Source organism: Ochotona princeps, chromosome 16, assembly GCF_030435755.1.
Source record: "Ochotona princeps isolate mOchPri1 chromosome 16, mOchPri1.hap1, whole genome shotgun sequence".
NCBI lineage: Eukaryota > Metazoa > Chordata > Mammalia > Lagomorpha > Ochotonidae > Ochotona > Ochotona princeps.
The window spans coordinates 34,985,866-35,012,606 of NC_080847.1; positions in this window are offsets into that span (position 1 = coordinate 34,985,866).

The window sequence follows — 26,741 nt, forward strand, 5'->3', positions numbered from 1 at the left end:
TAGGGCTAGCTGAAAACGGCTTTGGCGCTGAAGTGGTTTCTGAATGTGGAGTTGGTGGCATGTGAAACCCGCCTGTGGAGCCTTCTTTTGTGTGGGACGCTCACCAAGCTGCCCTTCAGGACAATGCACTCAAACGGCATTAAGCATAGTGTGTGAACACGTAGTTTGCTTGAGAGCTGCCTGTCAGCCTGATGGTGTGTGAAGTCAGTGAGCCAAATGGAGTTGTTCTCCCACAAGAACCACTCGGCTGATTCTTCTTCAATATGCAATTCAGCAACATGCAGTGTTGCTTGATGCAATTAACCCTTACAGCATCATCTGCGTCTAGAGCCTTTGTATTTAGGGCTAGCTGAAAACGGCTTTGGCGCTGAAGTGGTTTCTGAATGTGGAGTTGGTGGCATGTGAAACCCGCCTGTGGAGCCTTCGTTTGTGTGGGATGCTCACCAAGCTGCCCTTCAGGACAATGCACTCAAACGGCATTAAGCATAGTGTGTGAACACGTAGTTTGCTTGATTGCTGCGTGTCAGCCTGATGGTGTGTGAAGTCAGTGAGCCAAATGGAGTTGTTCTCCCACAAGAACCACTCGGCTGATTCTTCTTCAATATGCAATTCAGCAACATGCAGTGTTGCTTGATGGAATTAGTTCTTACAGCAACATCTGCGTCTAGAGCCTTTGTATTTAGGGCTAGCTGAAAACGGCTTTGGCGATGAAGTGGTTTCTGAATGTGGAGTTGGTGGCATGTGAAACCCGTCTGTGGAGCCTTCGTTTGTGTGGGATGCTCACCAAGCTGCCCTTCAGGACAATGCACTCAGACGGCATTAAGCATAGTGTGTGAACACGCAGTTTGCTTGAGAGCTGCCTGTCAGCCTGATGGTGTGTGAAGTCAATGAGCCAAATGGAGTTGTTCTCCCACAAGAACCAATCGGCTGATGCTTCTTCAATATGCAATTCAGCAACATGCAGTGTTGCTTGATGGAATTAGCTCTTACAGCAACATCTGCGTCTAGTGGCTTTGTATTTAGAGCTAGCTGAAAATGTCTTTGGCGCTGAAGTGGTTTCTGAATGTGGAGTTGGTGGCATGTGAAACCCGCCTCTGGAGCCTTCGTTTGTGTGGGATGCTCACCAACCTGCCCTTCAGGACAATGCACTCAGACGGCATTAAGCATAGTGTGTAAACACGTAGTTTGCTTGAGAGCTGCCTGTCAGCCTGATGGTGTGTGAAGTCAGTGAGCCAAATGGAGTTGTTCTCCCACAAGAACCACTCGGCTGATTCTTCTTCAATATGCAATTCAGCAACATGCAGTGTTGCTTGATGGAATTAGCTCTTACAGCAACATCTGCGTCTAGAGCCTTTGTATTTAGGGCTAGCTGAATGTGGCTTTGGCGCTGAAGTGGTTTCTGAATGTGGAGTTGGTGGCATGTGAAACCCGCCTGTGGAGCCTTCGTTTGTGTGGGATGCTCACCAAGCTGCCCTTCAGGACAATGCACTCAAACGGCATTAAGCATAGTGTGTAAACACGTAGTTTGCTTGAGAGCTGCGTGTCAGCCTGATGGTGTGTGAAGTCAGTGAGCCAAATGGAGTTGTTCTCCCACAAGAACCACTCGGCTGATTCTTCTTCAATATGCAATTCAGCAACATGCAGTGTTGCTTGATGGAATTAGCTCTTACAGCCACATCTGCGTCTAGAGCCTTTGTATTTAGGGCTAGCTGAAAAGGGCTTTGGCGCTGAAGTGGTTTCTGAATGTGGAGTTGGTGGCATGTGAAACCCGCCTGTGGAGCCTTCGTTTGTGTGGGATGCTCACCAAGCTGCCCTTCAGGACAATGCACTCAAACGGCATTAAGCATAGTGTGTGAACACGTAGTTTGCTTGAGAGCTGCCTGTCAGACTGATGGTGTGTGAAGTCAGTGAGCCAAATGGTGTTGTTCCCCACAAGAACCACTCGGCTGATTCTTCTTCAATATGCAATTCAGCAACATGCAGTGTTGCTTGATGGAATTAGCTCTTACAGCAACATCTGAGTCTAGAGCCTTTGTATTTAGGGCTAGCTGAATGTGGCTTTGGCGCTGAAGTGGTTTCTGAATGTGGAGTTGGTGGCATGTGAAACCCGCCTGTGGAGCCTTCGTTTGTGTGGGATGCTCACCAAGCTGCCCTTCAGGACAATGCACTCAAACAGCATTAAGCATAGTGTGTGAACACGTAGTTTGCTTGAGAGCTGCCTGTCAGACTGATGGTGTGTGAAGTCAGTGAGCCAAATGGAGTTGTTCCCCACAAGAACCACTCGGCTGATTCTTCTTCAATATGCAATTCAGCAACATGCAGTGTTGCTTGATGGAATTAGCCCTTACAGCAACATCTGCGTCTAGAGCCTTTGTATTTAGGGCTAGCTGCATGTGGCTTTGGCGCTGAAGTGGTTTCTGAATGTGGAGTTGGTGGCATGTGAAACCCGCCTGTGGAGCCTTCGTTTGTGTGGGATGCTCACCAAGCTGCCCTTCAGGACAATGCACTCAAACGGCATTAAGCATAGTGTGTGAACACGTAGTTTGCTTGAGAGCTGCCTGTCAGACTGATGGTGTGTGAAGTCAGTGAGCCAAATGGAGTTGTTCCCCACAAGAACCACTCGGCTGATTCTTCTTCAATATGCAATTCAGCAACATGCAGTGTTGCTTGATGGAATTAGCTCTTACAGCAACATCTGCGTCTAGAGCCTTTGTATTTAGTGCTAGCTGAAAAGGGCTTTGGCGCTGAAGTGGTTTCTGAATGTGGAGTTGGTGGCATGTGAAACCCGCCTGTGGAGCCTTCGTTTGTGTGGGATGCTTACCAACCTGCCCTTCAGGACAATGCACTCAAACGGCATTAAGCATAGTGTGTGAACACGTAGTTTGCTTGAGAGCTGCCTGTCAGCCTGATGGTGTGTGAAGTCAGTGAGCCAAATGGAGTTGTTCTCCCACAAGAACCACTCGGCTGATTCTTCTTCAATATGCAATTCAGCAACATGCAGTGTTGCTTGATGGAATTAGCTCTTACAGCAACATCTGCGTCTAGAGCCTTTGTATTTAGGGCTAGCTGAAAAGGGCTTTGGCGCTGAAGTGGTTTCTGAATGTGGAGTTGGTGGCATGTGAAACCCGCCTGTGGAGCCTTCGTTTGTGTGGGATGCTCACCAAGCTTCCCTTCAGGACAATGCACTTAAATGGCATTAAGCATAGTGTGTGAACACGTAGTTTGCTTGAGAGCTGCCTGTCAGCCTGATGGTGTGTGAAGTCAGTGAGCCAAATGGAGTTGTTCTCCCACAAGAACCACTCGGCTGATTCTTCTTCAATATGCAATTCAGCAACATGCAGTGTTGCTTGATGGAATTAGCTCTTACAGCCACATCTGCGTCTAGAGCCTTTGTATTTAGGGCTAGCTGAAAAGGGCTTTGGCGCTGAAGTGGTTTCTGAATGTGGAGTTGGTGGCATGTGAAACCCGCCTGTGGAGCCTTCGTTTGTGTGGGATGCTCACCAAGCTGCCCTTCAGGACAATGCACTCAAACGGCATTAAGCATAGTGTGTGAACACGTAGTTTGCTTGAGAGCTGCCTGTCAGCCTGATGGTGTGTGAAGTCAGTGAGCCAAATGGAGTTGTTCTCCCACAAGAACCGCTCGGCTGATTCTTCTTCAATATGCAATTCAGCAACATGCAGTGTTGCTTGATGGAATTAGCTCTTACAGCAACATCTGCGTCTAGAGCCTTTGTATTTAGGGCTAGCTGAAAAAGGCTTTGGCGCTCAGGTGGTTTCTGAATGTGGAGTTGGTGGTATGTGAAACCCGCCTCTGGAGCCTTCGTTTGTGTGGGATGCTCACCAAGCTGCCCTTCAGGACAATGCACTCAAATGGCATTAAGCATAGTGTGTGAACACGTAGTTTGCTTGAGAGCTGCCTGTCAGCCTGATGGTGTGTGAAGTCAGTGAGCCAAATGGAGTTGTTCTCCCACAAGAACCACTCGGCTGATTCTTCTTCAATATGCAATTCAGCAACATGCAGTGTTGCTTGATGGAATTAGCTCTTACAGCAACATCTGCATCTAGAGCCTTTGTATTTAGGGTTAGCTGAAAAGGGCTTTGGCGCTGAAGTGGTTTCTGAATGTGGAGTTGGTGGCATGTGAAACCTGCCTGTGGAGCCTTCGTTTGTGTGGGATGCTCACCAACCTGCCCTTCAGGACAATGCACTCAGATGGCATTAAGCTTAGTGTGTGAACACGTAGTTTGCTTGAGAGCTGCCTGTCAGCCTGATGGTGTGTGAAGTCAGTGAGCCAAATGGAGTTGTTCTCCCACAAGAACCACTCGGCTGATTCTTCTTCAATATGCAATTCAGCAACATGCAGTGTTGCTTGATGGAATTAGCCCTTACAGCAACATCTGCGTCTAGTGGCTTAGTATTTAGAGCTAGCTGAAAATGTCTTTGGCGCTGAAGTGGTTTCTGAATGTGGAGTTGGTGGCATGTGAAACCTGCCTGTGGAGCCTTCGTTTGTGTGGGATGCTCACCAACCTGCCCTTCAGGACAATGCACTCAGATGGCATTAAGCTTAGTGTGTGAACACGTAGTTTGCTTGAGAGCTGCCTGTCAGCCTGATGGTGTGTGAAGTCAGTGAGCCAAATGGAATTGTTCTCAAACAAGAACCACTCGGCTGATTCTTCTTCAATATGCAATGCAGCAACATGCATTATTGCTTGATGGAATTAGCTCTTACAGCAACATCTGGGTCTAGAGCCTTTGTATTTAGGGCTAGCTGAAAAGGGCTTTGGCGCTGAAGTGGTTTCTGAATGTGGAGTTGGTGGCATGTGAAACCCGCCTGTGGAGCCTTCGTTTGTGTGGGATGCTCACCAACCTACCCTTCAGGACAATGCATTCAATCGGCATTAAGCATAGTGTGTGAACACGTAGTTTGCTTGAGAGCTGCGTGTCAGCCTGATGGTGTGTGAAGTCAGTGAGCCAAATGGAGTTGTTCTCCCACAAGAACCACTCGGCTGATTCTTCTTCAATATGCAATTCAGCAACATGCAGTGTTGCTTGATGGAATTAGCTCTTACAGCAGCATCTGCATCTAGAGCCTTTGTATTTAGGGCTATCTGAAAGCGGCTTTGGCGCTGAAGTGGTTTCTGAATGTGGAGTTGGTGGCATGTGAAACCCGCCTGTGGAGCCTTCGTTTGTGTGGGATGCTCACCAAGGTGCCCTTCAGGACAATGCACTCAAACGGCATTAAGCATAGTGTGTGAACACGTAGTTTGCTTGAGAGCTGCCTGTCAGCCTGATGGTGTGTGAAGTCAGTGAGCCAAATGGAGTTGTTCTCCCACAAGAACCACTCGGCTGATTCTTCTTCAATATGCAATTCAGCAACATGCAGTGTTGCTTGATGGAATTAGCTCTTACAGCAACATCTGGGTCTAGAGCCTTTGTATTTAGGGCTAGCTGAAAAGGGCTTTGGCGCTGAAGTGGTTTCTGAATGTGAAGTTGGTGGCATGTGAAACCCGACTGTGGAGCCTTCATTTGTGTGGGATGCTCACCAACCTGCCCTTCAGGACAATGCACTCAAACGGCATTAAGCATAGTGTGTAAACACGTAGTTTGCTTGAGAGCTGCGTGTCAGCCTGATGGTGTGTGAAGTCAGTGAGCCAAATGGAGTTGTTCTCCCACAAGAACCACTCGGCTGATTCTTCTTCAATATGCAATTCAGCAACATGCAGTGTTGCTTGATGGAATTAGCTCTTACAGCCACATCTGCGTCTAGAGCCTTTGTATTTAGGGCTAGCTGAAAAGGGCTTTGGCGCTGAAGTGGTTTCTGAATGTGGAGTTGGTGGCATGTGAAACCCGCCTGTGGAGCCTTCGTTTGTGTGGGATGCTCACCAAGCTGCCCTTCAGGACAATGCACTCAAACGGCATTAAGCATAGTGTGTGAACACGTAGTTTGCTTGAGAGCTGCCTGTCAGACTGATGGTGTGTGAAGTCAGTGAGCCAAATGGTGTTGTTCCCCACAAGAACCACTCGGCTGATTCTTCTTCAATATGCAATTCAGCAACATGCAGTGTTGCTTGATGGAATTAGCTCTTACAGCAACATCTGAGTCTAGAGCCTTTGTATTTAGGGCTAGCTGAATGTGGCTTTGGCGCTGAAGTGGTTTCTGAATGTGGAGTTGGTGGCATGTGAAACCCGCCTGTGGAGCCTTCGTTTGTGTGGGATGCTCACCAAGCTGCCCTTCAGGACAATGCACTCAAACGGCATTAAGCATAGTGTGTGAACACGTAGTTTGCTTGAGAGCTGCCTGTCAGACTGATGGTGTGTGAAGTCAGTGAGCCAAATGGAGTTGTTCCCCACAAGAACCACTCGGCTGATTCTTCTTCAATATGCAATTCAGCAACATGCAGTGTTGCTTGATGGAATTAGCTCTTACAGCAACATCTGCGTCTAGAGCCTTTGTATTTAGGGCTAGCTGAAAAGGGCTTTGGCGCTGAAGTGGTTTCTGAATGTGGAGTTGGTGGCATGTGAAACCCGCCTGTGGAGCCTTCGTTTGTGTGGGATGCTCACCAAGCTTCCCTTCAGGACAATGCACTTAAATGGCATTAAGCATAGTGTGTGAACACGTAGTTTGCTTGAGAGCTGCCTGTCAGCCTGATGGTGTGTGAAGTCAGTGAGCCAAATGGAGTTGTTCTCCCACAAGAACCACTCGGCTGATTCTTCTTCAATATGCAATTCAGCAACATGCAGTGTTGCTTGATGGAATTAGCTCTTACAGCCACATCTGCGTCTAGAGCCTTTGTATTTAGGGCTAGCTGAAAAGGGGTTTGTCGCTGAAGTGGTTTCTGAATGTGGAGTTGGTGGCATGTGAAACCCGCCTGTGGAGCCTTCGTTTGTGTGGGATGCTCACCAAGCTGCCCTTCAGGACAATGCACTCAAACGGCATTAAGCATAGTGTGTGAACACGTAGTTTGCTTGAGAGCTGCCTGTCAGCCTGATGGTGTGTGAAGTCAGTGAGCCAAATGGAGTTGTTCTCCCACAAGAACCGCTCGGCTGATTCTTCTTCAATATGCAATTCAGCAACATGCAGTGTTGCTTGATGGAATTAGCTCTTACAGCAACATCTGCGTCTAGAGCCTTTGTATTTAGGGCTAGCTGAAAAAGGCTTTGGCGCTCAGGTGGTTTCTGAATGTGGAGTTGGTGGTATGTGAAACCCGCCTCTGGAGCCTTCGTTTGTGTGGGATGCTCACCAAGCTGCCCTTCAGGACAATGCACTCAAATGGCATTAAGCATAGTGTGTGAACACGTAGTTTGCTTGAGAGCTGCCTGTCAGCCTGATGGTGTGTGAAGTCAGTGAGCCAAATGGAGTTGTTCTCCCACAAGAACCACTCGGCTGATTCTTCTTCAATATGCAATTCAGCAACATGCAGTGTTGCTTGATGGAATTAGCTCTTACAGCAACATCTGCATCTAGAGCCTTTGTATTTAGGGTTAGCTGAAAAGGGCTTTGGCGCTGAAGTGGTTTCTGAATGTGGAGTTGGTGGCATGTGAAACCTGCCTGTGGAGCCTTCGTTTGTGTGGGATGCTCACCAACCTGCCCTTCAGGACAATGCACTCAGATGGCATTAAGCTTAGTGTGTGAACACGTAGTTTGCTTGAGAGCTGCCTGTCAGCCTGATGGTGTGTGAAGTCAGTGAGCCAAATGGAGTTGTTCTCCCACAAGAACCACTCGGCTGATTCTTCTTCAATATGCAATTCAGCAACATGCAGTGTTGCTTGATGGAATTAGCCCTTACAGCAACATCTGCGTCTAGTGGCTTAGTATTTAGAGCTAGCTGAAAATGTCTTTGGCGCTGAAGTGGTTTCTGAATGTGGAGTTGGTGGCATGTGAAACCTGCCTGTGGAGCCTTCGTTTGTGTGGGATGCTCACCAACCTGCCCTTCAGGACAATGCACTCAGATGGCATTAAGCTTAGTGTGTGAACACATAGTTTGCTTGAGAGCTGCCTGTCAGCCTGATGGTGTGTGAAGTCAGTGAGCCAAATGGAATTGTTCTCAAACAAGAACCACTCGGCTGATTCTTCTTCAATATGCAATGCAGCAACATGCATTATTGCTTGATGGAATTAGCTCTTACAGCAACATCTGGGTCTAGAGCCTTTGTATTTAGGGCTAGCTGAAAAGGGCTTTGGCGCTGAAGTGGTTTCTGAATGTGGAGTTGGTGGCATGTGAAACCCGCCTGTGGAGCCTTCGTTTGTGTGGGATGCTCACCAACCTACCCTTCAGGACAATGCATTCAATCGGCATTAAGCATAGTGTGTGAACACGTAGTTTGCTTGAGAGCTGCGTGTCAGCCTGATGGTGTGTGAAGTCAGTGAGCCAAATGGAGTTGTTCTCCCACAAGAACCACTCGGCTGATTCTTCTTCAATATGCAATTCAGCAACATGCAGTGTTGCTTGATGGAATTAGCTCTTACAGCAACATCTGCATCTAGAGCCTTTGTATTTAGGGCTAGCTGAAAACGGCTTTGGTGCTGAAGTGGTTTCTGAATGTGGAGTTGGTGGCATGTGAAACCCGGCTGTGGAGCCTTCGTTTGTGTGGGATGCTCACCAAGTTGCCCTTCAGGACAATGCACTCAATCGGCATTAAGCATAGTGTGTGAACACGTAGTTTGCTTGAGAGCTGCCTGTCAGCCTGATGGTGTGTGAAGTCAGTGAGCCAAATGGAGTTGTTCTCCCACAAGAACCACTCGGCTGATTCTTCTTCAATATGCAATTCAGCAACATGCAGTGTTGCTTGATGGAATTAGCTCTTACAGCAACATCTGCGTCTAGAGCCTTTGTATTTAGGGCTAGCTGAAAATGTCTTTGGCGCTGAAGTGGTTTCTGAATGTGGAGTTGGTGGCATGTGAAACCCGCCTGTGGAGCCTTCATTTGTGTGGGATCTCACCAACCTGCCCTTCAGGACAATGCACTCAAACGGCATTAAGCATAGTGTGTGAACACGTAGTTTGCTTGAGAGCTGCCTGTCAGCCTGATGGTGTGTGAAGTCAGTGAGCCAAATGGAGTTGTTCTCCCACAAGAACCACTCGGCTGATTCTTCTTCAATATGCAATTCAGCAACATGCAGTGTTGCTTGATGGAATTAGCCCTTACAGCAACATCTGCGCCTAGAGCCTTTGTATTTAGGGCTAGCTGAAAACGGCTTTGGTGCTGAAGTGGTTTCTGAATGTGGAGTTGGTGGCATGTGAAACCCGCCTGTGGAGCCTTCGTTTGTGTGGGATGCTCAACAAGTTGCCCTTCAGGACAATGCACTCAAACGGCATTTAGCATAGTGTGTGAACACGTAGTTTGCTTGAGAGCTGCCTTTCAGCCTGATGGTGTGTGAAGTCAGTGAGCCAAATGGAGTTGTTCTCCCACAAGAACCACTCAGCTGGTTCTTCTTCAATATGCAATTCAGCAACATGCAGTGTTGCTTGATGGAATTAGCTCTTACAGCAGCATCTGCATCTAGAGCCTTTGTATTTAGGGCTATCTGAAAGCGGCTTTGGCGCTGAAGTGGTTTCTGAATGTGGAGTTGGTGGCATGTGAAACCCGCCTGTGGAGCCTTCGTTTGTGTGGGATGCTCACCAAGGTGCCCTTCAGGACAATGCACTCAAACGGCATTAAGCATAGTGTGTGAACACGTAGTTTGCTTGAGAGCTGCCTGTCAGCCTGATGGTGTGTGAAGTCAGTGAGCCAAATGGAGTTGTTCTCCCACAAGAACCACTCGGCTGATTCTTCTTCAATATGCAATTCAGCAACATGCAGTGTTGCTTGATGGAATTAGCTCTTACAGCAACATCTGCGTCTAGAGCCTTTGTATTTAGGGCTAGCTGAAAACGGCTTTGGCGCTGAAGTGGTTTCTGAATGTGGAGTTGGTGGCATGTGAAACCCGTCTGTGGAGCCTTCGTTTGTGTGGGATGCTCACCAACCTGCCCCTCAGGACAATGCACTCAAACCGCATTAAGCATAGTGTGTGAACACGTAGTTTGCTTGAGAGCTGCCTGTCAGCCTGATGGTGTGTGAAGTCAGTGAGCCAAATGGAATTGTTCTCCCACAAGAACCACTCGGCTGATTCTTCTTCAATATGCAATTCAGCAACATGCAGTGTTGCTTGATGGAATTAGCTCTTACAGCAACATCTGCGTCTAGAGCCTTTGTATTTAGGGCTAGCTGAAAAAGGCTTTGGCGCTCAGGTGGTTTCTGAATGTGGAGTTGGTGGCATGAGAAACCCGCCTCTGGAGCCTTCGTTTGTGTGCGATGCTCACCAAGCTGCCCTTCAGGACAATGCACTCAAACGGCATTAAGCATAGTGTGTGAACACGTAGTTTGCTTGAGAGCTGCCTGTCAGCCTGATGGTGTGTGAAGTCAGTGAGCCAAATGGAGTTGTTCTCCCACAAGAACCACTCGGCTGATTCTTCTTCAATATGCAATTCAGCAACATGCAGTGTTGCTTGATGGAATTAGCTCTTACAGCAACATCTGCGTCTAGAGCCTTTGTATTTAGGGTTAGCTGAAAACGGCTTTGGCGCTGAAGTGGTTTCTGAATGTGGAGTTGGTGGCATGTGAAACCCGCCTGTGGAGCCTTCGTTTGTGTGGGATGCTCACCAAGTTGCCCTTCAGGACAATGCACTCAAACGGCATTAAGCATAGTGTGTGAACACATAGTTTGCTTGAGAGCTGCCTGTCAGCCTGATGGTGTGTGAAGTCAGTGAGCCAAATGGAGTTGTTTTCCCACAAGAACCACTCGGCTGATTCTTCTTCAATATGCAATTCAGCAACATGCAGTGTTGCTTGATGGAATTAGCCCTTACAGCAACATCTGCGTCTAGTGGCTTTGTATTTAGAGCTAGCTGAAAATGTCTTTGGCGCTGAAGTGGTTTCTGAATGTGGAGTTGGTGGCATGTGAAACCCGCCTGTGGAGCCTTCGTTTGTGTGGGATGCTCACCAACCTGCCCTTCAGGACAATGCACTCAGATGGCATTAAGCATAGTGTGTGAACACGTAGTTTGCTTGAGAGCTGCCTGTCAGCCTGATGGTGTGTGAAGTCAGTGAGCCAAATGGAATTGTTCTCAAACAAGAACCACTCGGCTGATTCTTCTTCAATATGCAATGCAGCAACATGCATTGTTGCTTGATGGAATTAGCTCTTACAGCAACATCTGCGTCTAGAGCCTTTGTATTTAGGGCTAGCTGAAAAGGGCTTTGGCGCTGAAGTGGTTTCTGAATGTGGAGTTGGTGGCATGTGAAACCCGCCTGTGTAGCCTTCGTTTGTGTGGGATGCTCACCAACCTGCCCTTTTGGACAATGCACTCAATCGGCATTAAGCATAGTGTGTGAACACGTAGATTGCTTGAGAGCTGCCTGTCAGCCTGATGGTGTGTGAAGTCAGTGAGCCAAATGGAGTTTTTCTCCCACAAGAACCACTCGGCTGATTCTTCTTCAATATGCAATTCAGCAACATGCAGTGTTGCTTGATGGAATTAGCTCTTACAGCAACATCTGCATCTAGAGCCTTTGTATTTAGGGCTAGCTGAAAACGGCTTTGGTGCTGAAGTGGTTTCTGAATGTGGAGTTGGTGGCATGTGAAACCCGGCTGTGGAGCCTTCGTTTGTGTGGGATGCTCACCAAGTTGCCCTTCAGGACAATGCACTCAATCGGCATTAAGCATAGTGTGTGAACACGTAGTTTGCTTGAGAGCTGCCTGTCAGCCTGATGGTGTGTGAAGTCAGTGAGCCAAATGGAGTTGTTCTCCCACAAGAACCACTCGGCTGATTCTTCTTCAATATGCAATTCAGCAACATGCAGTGTTGCTTGATGGAATTAGCCCTTACAGCAACATCTGCGTCTAGTGGCTTTGTATTTAGAGCTAGCTGAAAATGTCTTTGGCGCTGAAGTGGTTTCTGAATGTGGAGTTGGTGGCATGTGAAACCCGCCTGTGGAGCCTTCGTTTGTGTGGGATGCTCACCAACCTGCCCTTCAGGACAATGCACTCAGATGGCATTAAGCATAGTGTGTGAACACGTAGTTTGCTTGAGAGCTGCCTGTCAGCCTGATGGTGTGTGAAGTCAGTGAGCCAAATGGAATTGTTCTCAAACAAGAACCACTCGGCTGATTCTTCTTCAATATGCAATGCAGCAACATGCATTGTTGCTTGATGGAATTAGCTCTTACAGCAACATCTGCGTCTAGAGCCTTTGTATTTAGGGCTAGCTGAAAAGGGCTTTGGCGCTGAAGTGGTTTCTGAATGTGGAGTTGGTGGCATGTGAAACCCGCCTGTGTAGCCTTCGTTTGTGTGGGATGCTCACCAACCTGCCCTTTTGGACAATGCACTCAATCGGCATTAAGCATAGTGTGTGAACACGTAGATTGCTTGAGAGCTGCCTGTCAGCCTGATGGTGTGTGAAGTCAGTGAGCCAAATGGAGTTTTTCTCCCACAAGAACCACTCGGCTGATTCTTCTTCAATATGCAATTCAGCAACATGCAGTGTTGCTTGATGGAATTAGCTCTTACAGCAACATCTGCATCTAGAGCCTTTGTATTTAGGGCTAGCTGAAAACGGCTTTGGTGCTGAAGTGGTTTCTGAATGTGGAGTTGGTGGCATGTGAAACCCGGCTGTGGAGCCTTCGTTTGTGTGGGATGCTCACCAAGTTGCCCTTCAGGACAATGCACTCAATCGGCATTAAGCATAGTGTGTGAACACGTAGTTTGCTTGAGAGCTGCCTGTCAGCCTGATGGTGTGTGAAGTCAGTGAGCCAAATGGAGTTGTTCTCCCACAAGAACCACTCGGCTGATTCTTCTTCAATATGCAATTCAGCAACATGCAGTGTTGCTTGATGGAATTAGCTCTTACAGCAACATCTGCGTCTAGAGCGTTTGTATTTAGGGCTAGCTGAAAAGGGCTTTGGCGCTGAAGTGGTTTCTGAATGTGGAGTTGGTGGCATGTGAAACCCGCCTGTGGAGCCTTCATTTGTGTGGGATCTCACTAACCTGCCCTTCAGGACAATGCACTCAAACGGCATTAAGCATAGTGTGTGAACACGTAGTTTGCTTGAGAGCTGCCTGTCAGCCTGATGGTGTGTGAAGTCAGTGAGCCAAATGGAGTTGTTCTCCCACAAGAACCACTCGGCTGATTCTTCTTCAATATGCAATTCAGCAACATGCAGTGTTGCTTGATGGAATTAGCCCTTACAGCAACATCTGCGCCTAGAGCCTTTGTATTTAGGGCTAGCTGAAAACGGTTTTGGTGCTGAAGTGGTTTCTGAATGTGGAGTTGGTGGCATGTGAAACCCGCCTGTGGAGCCTTCGTTTGTGTGGGATGCTCAACAAGTTGCCCTTCAGGACAATGCACTCAAACGGCATTTAGCATAGTGTGTGAACACGTAGTTTGCTTGAGAGCTGCCTTTCAGCCTGATGGTGTGTGAAGTCAGTGAGCCAAATGGAGTTGTTCTCCCACAAGAACCACTCAGCTGGTTCTTCTTCAATATGCAATTCAGCAACATGCAGTGTTGCTTGATGGAATTAGCTCTTACAGCAGCATCTGCATCTAGAGCCTTTGTATTTAGGGCTATCTGAAAGCGGCTTTGGCGCTGAAGTGGTTTCTGAATGTGGAGTTGGTGGCATGTGAAACCCGCCTGTGGAGCCTTCGTTTGTGTGGGATGCTCACCAAGGTGCCCTTCAGGACAATGCACTCAAACGGCATTAAGCATAGTGTGTGAACACGTAGTTTGCTTGAGAGCTGCCTGTCAGCCTGATGGTGTGTGAAGTCAGTGAGCCAAATGGAGTTGTTCTCCCACAAGAACCACTCGGCTGATTCTTCTTCAATATGCAATTCAGCAACATGCAGTGTTGCTTGATGGAATTAGCTCTTACAGCAACATCTGCGTCTAGAGCCTTTGTATTTAGGGCTAGCTGAAAACGGCTTTGGCGCTGAAGTGGTTTCTGAATGTGGAGTTGGTGGCATGTGAAACCCGTCTGTGGAGCCTTCGTTTGTGTGGGATGCTCACCAACCTGCCCCTCAGGACAATGCACTCAAACCGCATTAAGCATAGTGTGTGAACACGTAGTTTGCTTGAGAGCTGCCTGTCAGCCTGATGGTGTGTGAAGTCAGTGAGCCAAATGGAATTGTTCTCCCACAAGAACCACTCGGCTGATTCTTCTTCAATATGCAATTCAGCAACATGCAGTGTTGCTTGATGGAATTAGACCTTACAGCAACATCTGCGTCTAGAGCCTTTGTATTTAGGGCTAGCTGAAAAAGGCTTTGGCGCTCAGGTGGTTTCTGAATGTGGAGTTGGTGGCATGAGAAACCCGCCTCTGGAGCCTTCGTTTGTGTGCGATGCTCACCAAGCTGCCCTTCAGGACAATGCACTCAAACGGCATTAAGCATAGTGTGTGAACACGTAGTTTGCTTGAGAGCTGCCTGTCAGCCTGATGGTGTGTGAAGTCAGTGAGCCAAATGGAGTTGTTCTCCCACAAGAACCACTCGGCTGATTCTTCTTCAATATGCAATTCAGCAACATGCAGTGTTGCTTGATGGAATTAGCTCTTACAGCAACATCTGCGTCTAGAGCCTTTGTATTTAGGGTTAGCTGAAAACGGCTTTGGCGCTGAAGTGGTTTCTGAATGTGGAGTTGGTGGCATGTGAAACCCGCCTGTGGAGCCTTCGTTTGTGTGGGATGCTCACCAAGTTGCCCTTCAGGACAATGCACTCAAACGGCATTAAGCATAGTGTGTGAACACATAGTTTGCTTGAGAGCTGCCTGTCAGCCTGATGGTGTGTGAAGTCAGTGAGCCAAATGGAGTTGTTTTCCCACAAGAACCACTCGGCTGATTCTTCTTCAATATGCAATTCAGCAACATGCAGTGTTGCTTGATGGAATTAGCCCTTACAGCAACATCTGCGTCTAGTGGCTTTGTATTTAGAGCTAGCTGAAAATGTCTTTGGCGCTGAAGTGGTTTCTGAATGTGGAGTTGGTGGCATGTGAAACCCGCCTGTGGAGCCTTCGTTTGTGTGGGATGCTCACCAACCTGCCCTTCAGGACAATGCACTCAGATGGCATTAAGCATAGTGTGTGAACACGTAGTTTGCTTGAGAGCTGCCTGTCAGCCTGATGGTGTGTGAAGTCAGTGAGCCAAATGGAATTGTTCTCCCACAAGAACCACTCGGCTGATTCTTCTTCAATATGCAATGCAGCAACATGCATTGTTGCTTGATGGAATTAGCTCTTACAGCAACATCTGCGTCTAGAGCCTTTGTATTTAGGGCTAGCTGAAAAGGGCTTTGGCGCTGAAGTGGTTTCTGAATGTGGAGTTGGTGGCATGTGAAACCCGCCTGTGTAGCCTTCGTTTGTGTGGGATGCTCACCAACCTGCCCTTTTGGACAATGCACTCAATCGGCATTAAGCATAGTGTGTGAACACGTAGATTGCTTGAGAGCTGCCTGTCAGCCTGATGGTGTGTGAAGTCAGTGAGCCAAATGGAGTTTTTCTCCCACAAGAACCACTCGGCTGATTCTTCTTCAATATGCAATTCAGCAACATGCAGTGTTGCTTGATGGAATTAGCTCTTACAGCAACATCTGCATCTAGAGCCTTTGTATTTAGGGTTAGCTGAAAACGGCTTTGGCGCTGAAGTGGTTTCTGAATGTGGAGTTGGTGGCATGTGAAACCCGCGTGTGGAGCCTTCGTTTGTGTGGGATGCTCACCAACCTGCCCTTCAGGACAATGCACTCAAACGGCATTTAGCATAGTGTGTGAACACGTAGTTTGCTTGAGAGCTGCCTGTCAGCCTGATGGTGTGTGAAGTCAGTGAGCCAAATAGAGTTGTTCTCCCACAAGAACCACTCGGCTGATTCTTCTTCAATATGCAATTCAGCAACATGCAGTGTTGCTTGATGGAATTAGCCCTTACAGCAACATCTGCGTCTAGAGCCTTTGTATTTAGGGCTAGCTGAAAACGGCTTTGGTGCTGAAGTGGTTTCTGAATGTGGAGTTGGTGGCATGTGAAACCCGCCTGTGGAGCCTTCGTTTGTGTGGGATGCTCAACAAGTTGCCCTTCAGGACAATGCACTCAAACGGCATTTAGCATAGTGTGTGAACACGTAGTTTGCTTGAGAGCTCCCTGTCAGCCTGATGGTGTGTGAAGTCAGTGAGCCAAATGGAGTTGTTCTCCCACAAGAACCACTCGGCTGGTTCTTCTTCAATATGCAATTCAGCAACATGCAGTGTTGCTTGATGGAATTAGCTCTTACAGCAACATCTGCGTCTAGAGCCTTTGTATTTAGGGCTAGCTGAAAGCGGCTTTGGCGCTGAAGTGGTTTCTGAATGTGGAGTTGGTGGCATGTGAAACCCGCCTGTGGAGCCTTCGTTTGTGTGGGATGCTCACCAACCTGCCCTTCAGGACAATGCACTCAAACGGCATTAAGCATAGTGTGTGAACACGCAGTTTGCTTGAGAGCTGCCTGTCAGCCTGATGGTGTGTGAAGTCAGTGAGCCAAATGGAGTTGTTCTCCCACAAGAACCACTCGGCTGATTCTTCTTCAATATGCAATTCAGCAACATGCAGTGTTGCTTGATGGAATTAGCTCTTACAGCAACATCTGCGTCTAGAGCCTTTGTATTTAGGGCTAGCTGAAAAGGGCTTTGGCGCTGAAGTGGTTTCTGAATGTGGAGTTGGTGGCATGTGAAACCCGCCTGTGGAGCCTTCGTTTGTGTGGGATGCTCACCAACCTGCCCTTCAGGACAATGCACTCAATCGGCATTAAGCATAGTGTGTGAACACGTAGTTTGCTTGAGAGCTGCCTGTCAGCCTGATGGTGTGTGAAGTCAGTGAGCCAAATGGAGTTGTTCTCCCACAAGAACCACTCGGCTGATTCAATAACATGCAGTGTTGCTTGATGGAATTAGCCCTTACAGCAACATCTGCGTCTAGAGCCTTTGTATTTAGGGCTAGCTGAAAACGGCTTTGGCGCTGAAGTGGTTTCTGAATGTGGAGTTGGTGGCATGAGAAACCCGCCTGTGGAGCCTTCGTTTGTGTGGGATGCTCACCAACCTGCCCTTCAGGACAATGCACTCAAACGGCATTAAGCATAGTGTGTGAACACGTAGTTTGCTTGAGAGCTGCCAGTCAGCCTGATGGTGTGTGAAGTCAGTGAGCCAAATGGAGTTGTTCTCCCACAAGAACCACTCGGCTGATTCTTCTTCAATATGCAATTCAGCAACATGCAGTGTTGCTTGATGGAATTAGCTCTTACAGCCACATCTGCGTCTAGAGCCTTTGTATTTAGGGCTAGCTGAAAACGGCTTTGGCGCTGAAGTGGTTTCTGAATGTGGAGTTGGTGGCATGTGAAACCCGCCTGTGGAGCCTTCGTTTGTGTGGGATCTCAACAACCTGCCCTTCAGGACAATGCACTCAAACGGCATTAAGCATAGTGTGTGAACACGTAGTTTGCTTGAGAGCTGCCTGTCAGCCAGATGGTGTGTGAAGTCAGTGAGCCAAATGGAGTTGTTCTCCCACAAGAATCACTCAGCTGATTCTTTTTCAATATTCTGTTCAGCAACATGCAGTGTTGCTGGATGGAATTAGCTCTTACAGCAACATCTGCGTCTAGAGCCTTTGTATTTAGGGCTAGCTGAAAGCGGCTTTGGCGCTGAAGTGGTTTCTGAATGTGGAGTTGGTGGCATGTGAAACCCGCCTGTGGAGCCTTCGTTTCTCTCGGATGCTCACCAAGCTGCCCTTCAGGACAATGCACTCAAACGGCATTAGGCATAGTGTGTAAACACGTAGTTTGCTTGAGAGCTGCCTGTCAGCCTGATGGTGTGTGAAGTCAGTGAGCCAAATGGAGTTGTTCTCCCACAAGAACCACTCGGCTGATTCAGCAACATGCAGTGTTGCTTGATGGAATTAGCCCTTACAGCAACATCTGCGTCTAGAGCCTTTGTATTTAGGGCTAGCTGAAAACGGCTTTGGCGCTGAAGTGGTTTCTGAATGTGGAGTTGGTGGCATGAGAAACCCGCCTGTGGAGCCTTCGTTTGTGTGGGATGCTCACCAACCTGCCCTTCAGGACAATGCACTCAGATGGCATTAAGCTTAGTGTGTGAACACGTAGTTTGCTTGAGAGCTGCCTGTCAGCCTGATGGTGTGTGAAGTCAGTGAGCCAAATGGAGTTGTTCTCCCACAAGAACCACTCGGCTGATTCTTCTTCAATATGCAATTCAGCAAAATGCAGTGTTGCTTGATGGAATTAGCCCTTACAGCAACATCTGCGTCTAGTGGCTTTGTATTTAGAGCTAGCTGAAAATGTCTTTGGCGCTGAAGTGGTTTCTGAATGTGGAGTTGGTGGCATGTGAAACCTGCCTGTGGAGCCTTCGTTTGTGTGGGATGCTCACCAACCTGCCCTTCAGGACAATGCACTCAGATGGCATTAAGCTTAGTGTGTGAACACGTAGTTTGCTTGAGAGCTGCCTGTCAGCCTGATGGTGTGTGAAGTCAGTGAGCCAAATGGAATTGTTCTCAAACAAGAACCACTCGGCTGATTCTTCTTCAATATGCAATGCAGCAACATGCATTGTTGCTTGATGGAATTAGCTCTTACAGCAACATCTGGGTCTAGAGCCTTTGTATTTAGGGCTAGCTGAAAAGGGCTTTGGCGCTGAAGTGGTTTCTGAATGTGGAGTTGGTGGCATGTGAAACCCGCCTGTGGAGCCTTCGTTTGTGTGGGATGCTCACCAAGCTGCCCTTCAGGACAATGCACTCAATCGGCATTAAGCATAGTGTGTGAACACGTAGTTTGCTTGAGAGCTGCGTGTCAGCCTGATGGTGTGTGAAGTCAGTGAGCCAAATGGAGTTGTTCTCCCACAAGAACCACTCGGCTGATTCTTCTTCAATATGCAATTCAGCAACATGCAGTGTTGCTTGATGGAATTAGCTCTTACAGCAACATCTGCGTCTAGAGCCTTTGTATTTAGGGCTAGCTGAAAAAGGCTTTGGCGCTCAGGTGGTTTCTGAATGTGGAGTTGGTGGTATGTGAAACCCGCCTCTGGAGCCTTCGTTTGTGTGCGATGCTCACCAAGCTGCCCTTCAGGACAATGCACTCAAACGGCATTAAGCATAGTGTGTGAACACGTAGTTTGCTTGAGAGCTGCCTGTCAGCCTGATGGTGTGTGAAGTCAGTGAGCCAAATGGAGTTGTTCTCCCACAAGAACCACTCGGCTGATTCTTCTTCAATATGCAATTCAGCAACATGCAGTGTTGCTTGATGGAATTAGCTCTTACAGCAACATCTGCGTCTAGAGCCTTTGTATTTAGGGCTAGCTGAAAACGGCTTTGGCGCTGAAGTGGTTTCTGAATGTGGAGTTGGTGGCATGTGAAACCCGCCTGTGGAGCCTTCGTTTGTGTGGGATGCTCACCAACCTGCCCTTCAGGACAATGCACTCAACCGGCATTAAGCATAGTGTGTGAACACATAGTTTGCTTGAGAGCTGCCTGTCAGCCTGATGGTGTGTGAAGTCAGTGAGCCAAATGGAGTTGTTCTCCCACAAGAACCACTCGGCTGATTCTTCTTCAATATGCAATTCAGCAACATGCAGTGTTGCTTGATGGAATTAGCCCTTACAGCAACATCTGCATCTAGTGGCTTTGTATTTAGAGCTAGCTGAAAATGTCTTTGGCGCTGAAGTGGTTTCTGAATGTGGAGTTGGTGGCATGTGAAACCCGCCTGTGGAGCCTTCGTTTGTGTGGGATGCTCACCAACCTGCCCTTCAGGACAATGCACTCAGATGGCATTAAGCATAGTGTGTGAACACGTAGTTTGCTTGAGAGCTGCCTGTCAGCCTGATGGTGTGTGAAGTCAGTGAGCCAAATGGAATTGTTCTCCCACAAGAACCACTCGGCTGATTCTTCTTCAATATGCAATGCAGCAACATGCATTGTTGCTTGATGGAATTAGCTCTTACAGCAACATCTGCGTCTAGAGCCTTTGTATTTAGGGCTAGCTGAAAAGTGCTTTGGCGCTGAAGTGGTTTCTGAATGTGGAGTTGGTGGCATGTGAAACCCGCCTGTGTAGCCTTCGTTTGTGTGGGATGCTCACCAACCTGCCCTTTTGGACAATGCACTCAATCGGCATTAAGCATAGTGTGTGAACACGTAGATTGCTTGAGAGCTGCCTGTCAGCCTGATGGTGTGTGAAGTCAGTGAGCCAAATGGAGTTGTTCTCCCACAAGAACCACTCGGCTGATTCTTCTTCAATATGCAATTCAGCAACATGCAGTGTTGCTTGATGGAATTAGCTCTTACAGCAACATCTGCATCTAGAGCCTTTGTATTTAGGGTTAGCTGAAAACGACTTTGGCGCTGAAGTGGTTTCTGAATGTGGAGTTGGTGGCATGTGAAACCCGCGTGTGGAGCCTTCGTTTGTGTGGGATGCTCACCAACCTGCCCTTCAGGACAATGCACTCAAACGGCATTTAGCATAGTGTGTGAACACGTAGTTTGCTTGAGAGCTGCCTGTCAGCCTGATGGTGTGTGAAGTCAGTGAGCCAAATAGAGTTGTTCTCCCACAAGAACCACTCGGCTGATTCTTCTTCAATATGCAATTCAGCAACATGCAGTGTTGCTTGATGGAATTAGCCCTTACAGCAACATCTGCGTCTAGAGCCTTTGTATTTAGTGCTAGCTGAAAACGGCTTGGGTGCTGAAGTGGTTTCTGAATGTGGAGTTGGTGGCATGTGAAACCCGCCTGTGGAGCCTTCGTTTGTGTGGGATGCTCAACAAGTTGCCCTTCAGGACAATGCACTCAAACGGCATTTAGCATAGTGTGTGAACACGTAGTTTGCTTGAGAGCTGCCTGTCAGCCTGATGGTGTGTGAAGTCAGTGAGCCAAATGGAGTTGTTCTCCCACAAGAACCACTCGGCTGGTTCTTCTTCAATATGCAATTCAGCAACATGCAGTGTTGCTTGATGGAATTAGCTCTTACAGCAACATCTGCGTCTAGAGCCTTTGTATTTAGGGCTAGCTGAAAATGTCTTTGGCGCTGAAGTGGTTTCTGAATGTGGAGTTGGTGGCATGTGAAACCCGCCTGTGGAGCCTTCGTTTGTGTGGGATGCTCACCAAGCTGCCCTTCAGGACAATGCACTCAAACGGCATTAAGCATAGTGTGTGAACACGCAGTTTGCTTGAGAGCTGCCTGTCAGCCTGATGGTGTGTGAAGTCAGTGAGCCAAATGGAGTTGTTCTCCCACAAGAACCACTCGGCTGATTCTTCTTCAATATGCAATTCAGCAACATGCAGTGTTGCTTGATGGAATTAGCTCTTACAGCAACATCTGCGTCTAGAGCCTTTGTATTTAGGGCTAGCTGAAAAGGGCTTTGGCGCTGAAGTGGTTTCTGAATGTGGAGTTGGTGGCATGTGAAACCCGCCTGTGGAGCCTTCGTTTGTGTGGGATGCTCACCAACCTGCCCTTCAGGACAATGCACTCAATCGGCATTAAGCATAGTGTGTGAACACGTAGTTTGCTTGAGAGCTGCCTGTCAGCCTGATGGTGTGTGAAGTCAGTGAGCCAAATGGAGTTGTTCTCCCACAAGAACCACTCGGCTGATTCAGCAACATGCAGTGTTGCTTGATGGAATTAGCCCTTACAGCAACATCTGCGTCTAGAGCCTTTGTATTTAGGGCTAGCTGAAAACGGCTTTGGCGCTGAAGTGGTTTCTGAATGTGGAGTTGGTGGCATGAGAAACCCGCCTGTGTAGCCTTCGTTTGTGTGGGATGCTCACCAACCTGCCCTTCAGGACAATGCACTCAAACGGCATTAAGCATAGTGTGTGAACACATAGTTTGCTTGAGAGCTGCCTGTCAGCCTGATGGTGTGTGAAGTCAGTGAGCCAAATGGAGTTGTTCTCCCACAAGAACCACTCGGCTGATTCTTCTTCAATATGCAATTCAGCAACATGCAGTGTTGCTTGATGGAATTAGCTCTTACAGCCACATCTGCGTCTAGAGCCTTTGTATTTAGGGCTAGCTGAAAACGGCTTTGGCGCTGAAGCGGTTTCTGAATGTGGAGTTGGTGGCATGTGAAACCCGCCTTTGGAGCCTTCGTTTGTGTGGGATGCTCACCAAGCTGCCCTTCAGGACAATGCACTCAAACGGCATTAAGCATAGTGTGTGAACACATAGTTTGCTTGAGAGCTGCCTGTCAGCCAGATGGTGTGTGAAGTCAGTGAGCCAAATGGAGTTGTTCTCCCACAAGAATCACTCAGCTGATTCTTTTTCAATATTCTGTTCAGCAACATGCAGTGTTGCTTGATGGAATTAGCTCTTACAGCAACATCTGCGTCTAGAGCCTTTGTATTTAGGGCTAGCTGAAAGCGGCTTTGGCGCTGAAGTGGTTTCTGAATGTGGAGTTGGTGGCATGTGAAACCCGCCTGTGGAGCCTTCGTTTGTGTGGGATGCTCACCAAGCTGCCCTTCAGGACAATGCACTCAAACGGCATTAGGCATAGTGTGTAAACACGTAGTTTGCTTGAGAGCTGCCTGTCAGCCTGATGGTGTGTGAAGTCAGTGAGCCAAATGGAGTTGTTCTCCCACAAGAACCACTCGGCTGATTCAGCAACATGCAGTGTTGCTTGATGGAATTAGCTCTTACAGCAACATCTGCGTCTAGAGCCTTTGTATTTAGGGCTAGCTGAAAACGGCTTTGGCGCTGAAGTGGTTTCTGAATGTGGAGTTGGTGGCATGAGAAACCCGCCTGTGGAGCCTTCGTTTGTGTGGGATGCTCACCAACCTGCCCTTCAGGACAATGCACTCAAACGGCATTAAGCATAGTGTGTGAACACGTAGTTTGCTTGAGAGCTGCCTGTCAGCCTGATGGTGTGTGAAGTCAGTGAGCCAAATGGAGTTGTTCTCCCCCAAGAACCACTCGGCTGATTCTTCTTCAATATGCAATTCAGCAACATGCAGTGTTGCTTGATGGAATTAGCTCTTACAGCCACATCTGCGTCTAGAGCCTTTGTATTTAGGGCTAGCTGAAAACGGCTTTGGCGCTGAAGTGGTTTCTGAATGTGGAGTTGGTGGCATGTGAAACCCGCCTGTGGAGCCTTCGTTTGTGTGGGATCTCACCAACCTGCCCTTCAGGACAATGCACTCAAACGGCATTAAGCATAGTGTGTGAACACGTAGTTTGCTTGAGAGCTGCCTGTCAGCCAGATGGTGTGTGAAGTCAGTGAGCCAAATGGAGTTGTTCTCCCACAAGAATCACTCGGCTGATTCTTTTTCAATATTCTGTTCAGCAACATGCAGTGTTGCTGGATGGAATTAGCTCTTACAGCAACATCTGCGTCTAGAGCCTTTGTATTTAGGGCTAGCTGAAAGCGGCTTTGGCGCTGAAGTGGTTTCTGAATGTGGAGTTGGTGGCATGTGAAACCCGCCTGTGGAGCCTTCGTTTGTGTGGGATGCTCACCAAGCTGCCCTTCAGGACAATGCACTCAAACGGCATTAGGCATAGTGTGTAAACACGTAGTTTGCTTGAGAGCTGCCTGTCAGCCTGATGGTGTGTGAAGTCAGTGAGCCAAATGGAGTTGTTCTCCCACAAGAACCACTCGGCTGATTCTTCTTCAATATGCAATTCAGCAACATGCAGTGTTGCTGGATGGAATTAGCTCTTACTAAAATATCTGCGTCTAGAGCCTTTGTATTTAGGGCTAGCTGAAAACGGCTTTGGCGCTGAAGTGGTTTCTGAATGTGGAGTGGGTGGCATGTGAAACCCGCCTGTGGAGCCTTCGTTTGTGTGGGATGCTCACCAAGCTGCCCTTCAGGACAATGCACTCAAACGGCATTAAGCATAGTGTGTGAACACGTAGTTTGCTTGAGAGCTGCCTGTCAGCCTGATGGTGTGTGAAGTCAGTGAGCCAAATGGAGTTGTTCTCCCACAAGAACCACTCGGCTGATTCTTCTTCAATATGCAATTCAGCAACATGCAGTGTTGCTATATGGAATTAGCTCTTCCTGCAACATCTGCGTCTAGAGCCTTTGTATTTAGGGCTAGCTGAAAACGGCTTTGGCGCTGAAGTGGTTTCTGAATGTGGAGTTGGTGGCATGTGAAACCCGCCTGTGGAGCCTTCGTTTGTGTGGGATGCTCACCAACCTGCCCTTCAGGACAATGCACTCAAACGGCATTAAGCATAGTGTGTGAACACGTAGTTTGCTTGAGAGCTGCCTGTCAGCCTGATGGTGTGTGAAGTCAGTGAGCCAAATGGAGTTGTTCTCCCACAAGAATCACTCGGCTGATTCTTTTTCAGAATCTGTTCAGCAACATGCAGTGTTGCTGGATGGAATTAGCTCTTACAGCAACATCTGCGTCTAGAGCCTTTGTATTTAGGGCTAGCTGAAAAGGGCTTTGGCGCTGAAGTGGTTTCTGAATGTGGAGTCGGTGGCATGTGAAACCCGCCTGTGGAGCCTTCGTTTGTGTGAGATGCTCACCAACCTGCCCTTCAGGACAATGCACTCAAACGGCATTAGCATAGTGTGTGAACACGTAGTTTGCTTGAGAGCTGCCTGTCAGCCTGATGGTGTGTGAAGTCAGTGAGCCAAATGGAGTTGTTCTCCCACAAGAACCACTCGGCTGATTCTTCTTCAATATGCAATTCAGCAACATGCAGTGTTGCTGGATGGAATTAGCTCTTACAACAACATCTGCGTCTAGAGCCTTTGTATTTAGGGCTAGCTGAAAACGGCTTTGGCGCTGAAGTGGTTTCTGAATGTGGAGTGGGTGGCATGTGAAACCCGCCTGTGGAGCCTTCGTTTGTGTGGGATGCTCACCAAGCTGCCCTTCAGGACAATGCACTCAAACGGAATTAAGCATAGTGTGTGAACACGTAGTTTGCTTGAGAGCTGCCTGTCAGCCTGATGGTGTGTGAAGTCAGTGAGCCAAATGGAGTTGTTCTCCCACAAGAACCACTCGGCTGATTCTTCTTCAATATGCAATTCAGCAACATGCAGTGTTGCTTGATGGAATTAGCTCTTACAGCAACATCTGCGTCTAGAGCCTTTGTATTTAGGGCTACCTGAAAACGGCTTTGGCGCTGAAGTGGTTTCTGAATGTGGAGTTGGTGGCATGTGAAACCCGCCTGTGGAGCCTTCGTTTGTGTGGGATGCTCACCAAGCTGCCCTTCAGGACAATGCACTCAAACGGCATTAGGCATAGTGTGTAAACACGTAGTTTGCTTGAGAGCTGCCTGTCAGCCTGATGGTGTGTGAAGTCAGTGAGCCAAATGGAGTTGTTCTCCCACAAGAACCACTCGGCTGATTCAGCAACATGCAGTGTTGCTTGATGGAATTAGCTCTTACAGCAACATCTGCGTCTAGAGCCTTTGTATTTAGGGCTAGCTGAAAACGGCTTTGGCGCTGAAGTGGTTTCTGAATGTGGAGTTGGTGGCATGAGAAACCCGCCTGTGGAGCCTTCGTTTGTGTGGGATGCTCACCAACCTGCCCTTCAGGACAATGCACTCAAACGGCATTAAGCATAGTGTGTGAACACGTAGTTTGCTTGAGAGCTGCCTGTCAGCCTGATGGTGTGTGAAGTCAGTGAGCCAAATGGAGTTGTTCTCCCACAAGAACCACTCGGCTGATTCTTCTTCAATATGCAATTCAGCAACATGCAGTGTTGCTTGATGGAATTAGCTCTTACAGCCACATCTGCGTCTAGAGCCTTTGTATTTAGGGCTAGCTGAAAAGGGCTTTGGCGCTGAAGTGGTTTCTGAATGTGGAGTTGGTGGCATGTGAAACCCGCCTGTGGAGCCTTCGTTTGTGTGGGATGCTCAGCAAGTTGCCCTTCAGGACAATGCACTCAAACGGCATTAAGCATAGTGTGTGAACACGTAGTTTGCTTGAGAGCTGCCTGTCAGCCAGATGGTGTGTGAAGTCAGTGAGCCAAATGGAGTTGTTCTCCCACAAGAATCACTCGGCTGATTCTTTTTCAATATTCTGTTCAGCAACATGCAGTGTTGCTGGATGGAATTAGCTCTTACAGCAACATCTGCGTCTAGAGCCTTTGTATTTAGGGCTAGCTGAAAGCGGCTTTGGCGCTGAAGTGGTTTCTGAATGTGGAGTTGGTGGCATGTGAAACCCGCCTGTGGAGCCTTCGTTTGTGTGGGATGCTCACCAAGCTGCCCTTCAGGACAATGCACTCAAACGGCATTAGGCATAGTGTGTAAACACGTAGTTTGCTTGAGAGCTGCCTGTCAGCCTGATGGTGTGTGAAGTCAGTGAGCCAAATGGAGTTGTTCTCCCACAAGAACCACTCGGCTGATTCTTCTTCAATATGCAATTCAGCAACATGCAGTGTTGCTGGATGGAATTAGCTCTTACTAAAATATCTGCGTCTAGAGCCTTTGTATTTAGGGCTAGCTGAAAACGGCTTTGGCGCTGAAGTGGTTTCTGAATGTGGAGTGGGTGGCATGTGAAACCCGCCTGTGGAGCCTTCGTTTGTGTGGGATGCTCACCAAGCTGCCCTTCAGGACAATGCACTCAAACGGCATTAAGCATAGTGTGTGAACACGTAGTTTGCTTGAGAGCTGCCTGTCAGCCTGATGGTGTGTGAAGTCAGTGAGCCAAATGGAGTTGTTCTCCCACAAGAACCACTCGGCTGATTCTTCTTCAATATGCAATTCAGCAACATGCAGTGTTGCTATATGGAATTAGCTCTTCCTGCAACATCTGC